This window comes from Apteryx mantelli, chromosome 3 (assembly GCF_036417845.1).
Source record: "Apteryx mantelli isolate bAptMan1 chromosome 3, bAptMan1.hap1, whole genome shotgun sequence".
Classification (NCBI taxonomy): Eukaryota; Metazoa; Chordata; class Aves; order Apterygiformes; family Apterygidae; genus Apteryx; species Apteryx mantelli.
In genome coordinates this window covers 33186377-33192485 of record NC_089980.1, presented here as the reverse complement: position 1 = coordinate 33192485, position 6109 = coordinate 33186377, and positions in this window count along the sequence as shown.

Sequence of the window (6109 nt, the reverse complement as noted above, 5' to 3'; positions counted from 1 at the left end):
AGGCTTTATGTTCAGGTTTTCTAATATTCAGTCAAGATCAAAACATGAAAATACCACTAGGACGATCCTCACATGGTTGCTTGAGGGTCACTACAACATTTATTATTTTTCCCCCTAACCCTGAAAAGAAAAAATGGTGGAGAAGGGTTAATTGTTTCTGAAAGCTGATTGTTTATAAAAAATATTTACAGCATTTTCCATCTGGATATCTAAAGACATTTTGTAGCGGTGAATGATATTTTCCTTAGGGGTAAAGAAGTTAAGGTGCAATTTCAGCCAACCCTCTTGGCATTTTGCAGTCCGTACAGTCACTTGTAGATGAATGTTCTGGCCAGGGTAACAACATAGAAACCTGAATTTAAGTAGTTAGTCCAAGGCCATGTAAAAAAAACAAAACAAAACAAACAAACAAACAAAAAAAGGTGGATGGTTTGGAACTGTCATTTAGGTTTCTCATTTGAACTTTCACCAGTAGTCTGTTTTCTAAAAGAACCTTGTTTATTGAGGTTTGCTTTGCATTTTGCATGAAGGTTTATAATTAGAATAATTTTTACTTCTCCACATCTGTATTTTGGCCTGGGTAGTCTTCAGGTGGAAGCAAGAAGCCTTCCAGTTATTAAAACCTGAGCTGATCAGAAAGACTTGCCTACCCGATCTTGTCTGTCTGTGAAAACATCTCTTCCTATGTCCTCATTCCAAACATGTCTTAAATAATCAGAAAATAGTATTATTGAACTGTCTTCCTGTGCTACTTGAATGCTAAGCCTGCAAAACTAGCTCAATGAAAAACTAGCATATCTTTCTTTTTATTGGTTAGATATCCTTCAGGTCGAAACAAGCAGCCTCACAGCTAATAAAAGCTGAGTTAGTCAGGAAGAGTGTCTACCACAATCCTGCACTGATACTCCATGAATATCACTGCTTGATTCTGTGAAGAATATGCTTGATGTTAATTAAGTATAAGAAGTATAGCACTTATTAGCCTGAAGTATTGACTGTCCTGAAAAAACAAGAAAAAAATGTCGTCAACCCAAGCACTATAAACAGTTTCTGGTCACTCCCATTACAGAGACTCCCTTCTCAGGATTTCTGCTGCATCCAGGCAGGTGTAGACAGAGGCACTGATCTGTGGGTCAGCTTTGCTGGAGACCTCAGAATTGGTCATGGTGCTGTGCAGCTCTTAGAGAGGGATCAGCTGTACTGTGCACAGGAGCCTGCCCTAGCTGTTCAGTTTTCTTGCTGTATCATTACCCCAAGTAGTTTTTTGTTATTAATGGGTAATAAATATAGTTGTATGCATGACAGGTTCTGTGCTATTCTTTATACATTTGTAGCATTTGAAAGTTGGCCATTACTCATCAACCTTTTCCTTAAGCTTCAAATAACTTTGGGTAAAAAAAACATTTCTTTTATGCTGGCCTGACTCATAATATATGGGCAGCAGCATTTTGTCGTAGAGAACCCAGAAAACAGCAAGGGGGATTTCTCTCTAATTAGGTGCACTCATTTCAAAACATATTGTAACTAGGAAAAAGTACACAAAAATTCCAAGTATCTAATATGTTGTGTAAACTGAGTGGTTATTCAATACTCACTATTTGTCATCAGAAAGAGGAAGTAAGATGAACTTCTTTTTTAAAGCAGTCCTATATATTTACAAGGACTGCAGACAAATTTCCCTTTCCCTCAACAGACAGGGTTCAGAGAGGCGTGTTTGTTTTGAGTCTTTGAGGTTGCTTTTGGTTTTTTATTTCAAACCTCATTGTAGTGAGCACTGCTCAAAAACACATGCAAAAGCATGCATACTTATATATAAATGTATATATGATTATTTGTTTTTCTTAGTCAAAAAATTCAAAATCAGGTGCTAAGTCTAAGCTTGGTATTTCTATTTTAGTCCTGAAATCCTTGCCTTTGCTCTTTTTTCTTTTTTTCCCCCTTAAGTTTTGGAGACTAATACCCTAGTACTGAACTCTTTGTGGAAGATTCCACATTTCATTTCTTTAATCCTGTCTGAATTAGTACATAGATAATCCTTAAAGTAACTGACCCAGGCATTATATGTTGGTATTTGTTACATGTTAATTGCTTTGTAATAAGGTTATACAATCCTGAAAAACTCATGCTCTATATCAACTCTCATCATAGTATCAGATGTTTATTAAATTACATGGATAATCTCTGAAATGTGATTCAGACTCCTTGCTCTCATTCCCAGTGACAGCAAAGATTTTCAGCTCAGTGTAGTAATGTTTCTCCACCAGGAATCAAGTAATTTTGAGGGGTCTTAATAAATAATTTTTAAATAAGTGAGGTGTTCTTGAATTTTGTTTTTTCCTTCTAACCCAGAATAGTACAACCAGGCCCCTAAAAGGGAAAGAAAGATTGTACTTTCCTTCCAAGAAGGAAAGAGGAGGGAGGGAAGAGTCAGTGTAGGAGGGGAAGGGCTTGGAAGCTGTCTAGAAGGGGAGAGCCCCAAAAAGGATAATAAGAAAATAGAGAAGACCAAACAACAGCTATCTTTAAGAGAAGATTTTCTACCATTCAGTTTCCCTTTCTTTTTGTAGGCTCAAAAGCATTGTCAGTAATCACTGTACCTGTGCCGTGTATTTATTGTCCCTAGCAAAGAGCAGAATCAGAGCTGTGGTGACTGGATAGTTTGAAATGGTTAATTGGAAATACTCAATGTTTTGTTGCATAAGAATAAAGAAAAAGGGATATACATTTTTGGGAGAATATTTTTATTTTTAATTAAAAAAGCAACATATTTCTGAAGTGATGATTCCTGAAATAAATGGCTGTAAGAACCACAGCTGTAAAACACCCCCATTTTTTTCCATGCAGCTCTAACACCACAATGTTCAGAGGATCTGCCAGTCTCTAATGCTAAGAGTCCACTGTGGTTACCTGTGAGCTATATCTCACTTGGAGAAAATGCTGATAATGCCTTTTAAATTGGTTTAAATGGTTCAAAATAAGGGTCTGTGTTTTGTGTGCAAAAGGCCTTCTCTGGAGATATCAAAATCTTATGAAATAAAAATGCTTAGTTTTCATTCAGCTATTTTAGCTATAAAATGTAAAGTTTCCGAGTCTGAACTGCTACCCCTACACTACCTTCTAGGGGTGAAGCAGGGAAGGTCATGAAGATGAATAAATGCAGATGGAAAACTATGAACTGGGTAGACCTTTCTACAGAATCAGTTTTCCAGTCCCTTTCTCAGGATCTTTTCCATTGTGCATCAACATAAGTCACACAGGAGTCGTAAAAGTTAATTTAAGAAGTTTGTAAACTGCACAGAAATTTCACTACTCTGGAAGACAATTGGTTGCTGTGTGGGAATAGCACAAGAAGGGGTTGTGAAGGGTTGGAGCATGCTCAGCTGCTTTTTTAGTCTAATGCATGTGTCAACTTAGCTGTCAGGGTCCAGCAAGTCTCTACTAAGTACATGCAAACAGATGATTCTCAAAGGTACATTTCACAGGGTCTAGAGGAAGCTGTATCCTTGGCACAAAATCCATTAAATGATTAGGGTTTTGCAAAGACCCAACTAACCGAAAATAGGGTCTTTAAGTTCCCTGACAGTATCCATTATAATAGATAGAACTATACAATTTTGTGAGAAATTAGGGTAAGGAGGGCTTTAAACTAGGAAAGACAGGGGAAGGGGAAAGTTATAGTGCTCGGGTAGTTGGCAAAAGACAGCTCAAGTCGGGACGCCTCCAGCAGGTGAATGCAGCCAGAGAAGCGCGCATGGGATGTGGCTATGGAGGATCCTCTTTTACCCCTCCTGGGAAACCTGCATGCTCGATCACCTCCCTGAAATGCCTGTACACCAGTGCATGCAGCATGGGGAACAAACAGGAAGAACTAGAGATGTGTGTGTGGTCGCAGGGCCATGATCTCACTGCCATTACAGAGACATGGTGGGATAGCTCGCATGACTGGAGTGCTGTCATGGATGGCTACGTGCTTTTTAGGAAAGACAGGCCAGGAAAGCGAGGTGGTGGAGTTGCTCTTTATGTGAGAGAGCAACTGGAATGTATCGAGCTGTGCCTAGGGGTGGATGAAGAGCGAGTTGAGAGCTTATGGGTAAGGATTAAAGGGCAGGCTAGCATGGGTGACACTGTTGTGGGTGTTTACTACAGGCCACCTGATCAGGAAGAGGAAGTCGATGAGGCCTTCTACAGACAGCTGGAAGTAGCCTCACGATCCCAGGCCCTGGTTCTCATGGGGGACTTCAACCACCCCGATATCTGCTGGAAAGACAACACAGCCAGGCACAAACAGTCCTGGAGGTTCCTGCAGAGCATTGGTGACAACTTCTTGACACAGGTGGTGGAGGAGCCAACAAGGAGAGGTGTGCTGCTGGACCTCGTACTAACAAACAAAGAAGGACTGGTGGAAGATGTGAAGGTTGGGGGCAGCCTTGGCTGTAGTGACCATGAGATGGTGGAGTTCAGGATCCTGCGAGGAGGCAGCAGGGCACTAAGTAGGATCACAACCCTGGACTTCAGGAGAGCAAAATTTGGCCTCTTCAGGGACATACTTGGAGGAATCCCATAGGTTAGGGCCCTAGAAGGAAGGGGCGTTCAAGAGAGCTGGTTAATATTCAAACATCACTTCCTCCAGGCTCAAGAGCGGTGCATCCCTATGAGTAGGAAGTCAAGCAAAGGAGGCAGGAGACCTGCATGGATGAGCAAGGAGCTCCTGGCAAAACTCAACCAGAAGAAGGAAGCATACAGAAAGTGGAAAGGGGGACAGGCCACTTGGGAGGAATATAGGAACGTTGTCAGAGTATGCAGGGATGTGACGAGGAAGGCTAAGGCCTGTTTGGAATTAAATCTGGCAAGAGATGTCAAGGAAAACAAGAAGGGCTTCTTCAAATACATCAGTAGCAAGAGGAAGACTAGGGAAAATGTGGACCCTTTGCTGAATGGGGTGGGTGCCCTGGTGACGAAGGACGCAGAGAAGGCAGAGTTACTGAATGCCTTCTTTGCTTCAGTCTTTACTGCTCAGGCCAGCCCTCAGGAACCCCAGATCCTGGAGGCAAGAGAGAAAGTCTGGAGAAAGGAAGACTTTCCCTTGGTCGAGGAGGATCGGGTTAGAGATCATTTAAGCAAACTTGACACCCACAAATCCATGGGCCCCGATGGGATGCACCCACGAGTGCTGAGGGAGCTGGCGGATGTCATTGCTAAGCCACTCTCCATCATCTTTGAAAGGTCATGGAGGACAGGAGAGGTGCCTGAGGACTGGAAGAAAACCAATGTCACCCCAGTCTTCAAAAAGGGCAAGAAGGAGGCCCCAGGGAACTACAGGCCAGTCAGCCTCACCTGCATCCCTGGAAAGGTGATGGAGCAGCTCATCCTGGAGGCCATCTCCAAGCATGTGGAGGAAAAGAAGGTGATCAGGAGTAGTCAGCATGGCTTCACCAAGGGGAAATCATGCCTAACCAATCTGATAGCCTTCTATGATGGAATGACTGGCTGGGTAGATGAAGGGAGAGCAGTGGATGTTGTCTACCTAGACTTCAGCAAGGCTTTTGACACTGTCTCCCATAGCATCCTCATAGACAAGCTCAGGAAGTGTGGGCTAGATGAGTGGACAGTGAGGTGGATTGAGAACTGGCTGAATGGCAGAGCTCAGAGGGTTGTGATCAGTGGCACAGAGTCTAGTTGGAGGCCTGTAGCTAGCGGTGTCCCCCAGGGGCCAGTACTGGGTCCAGTCTTGTTCAACTTCTTCATCAATGACCTGGATGAAGGCACAGAGTGCGCCCTCAGCAAGTTTGCTGACGATACAAAACTGGGAGGAGTGGCCGATGCACCAGAGGGCTGTGCTGCCATTCAGAGAGACCTGGACAGGCTGGAGAGGTGGGCGGAGAGGAACCTCATGAAGTTCAACAAAGGCAAGTGCAGGGTCCTGCACCTGGGGAGGAATAACCCCATGCACCAGTACAGGTTGGGGGTTGACCTGCTGGAAAGCAGCTCTGCGGAGAAGGACCTGGGAGTGCTGGTGGACACCAAGTTAAGCATGAGGCAGCAATGTGCCCTTGTGGCCAAGAAGGCCAATGGTATCCTGGGGTGCATCAGGAGGAGTGTTGCCAGCAGG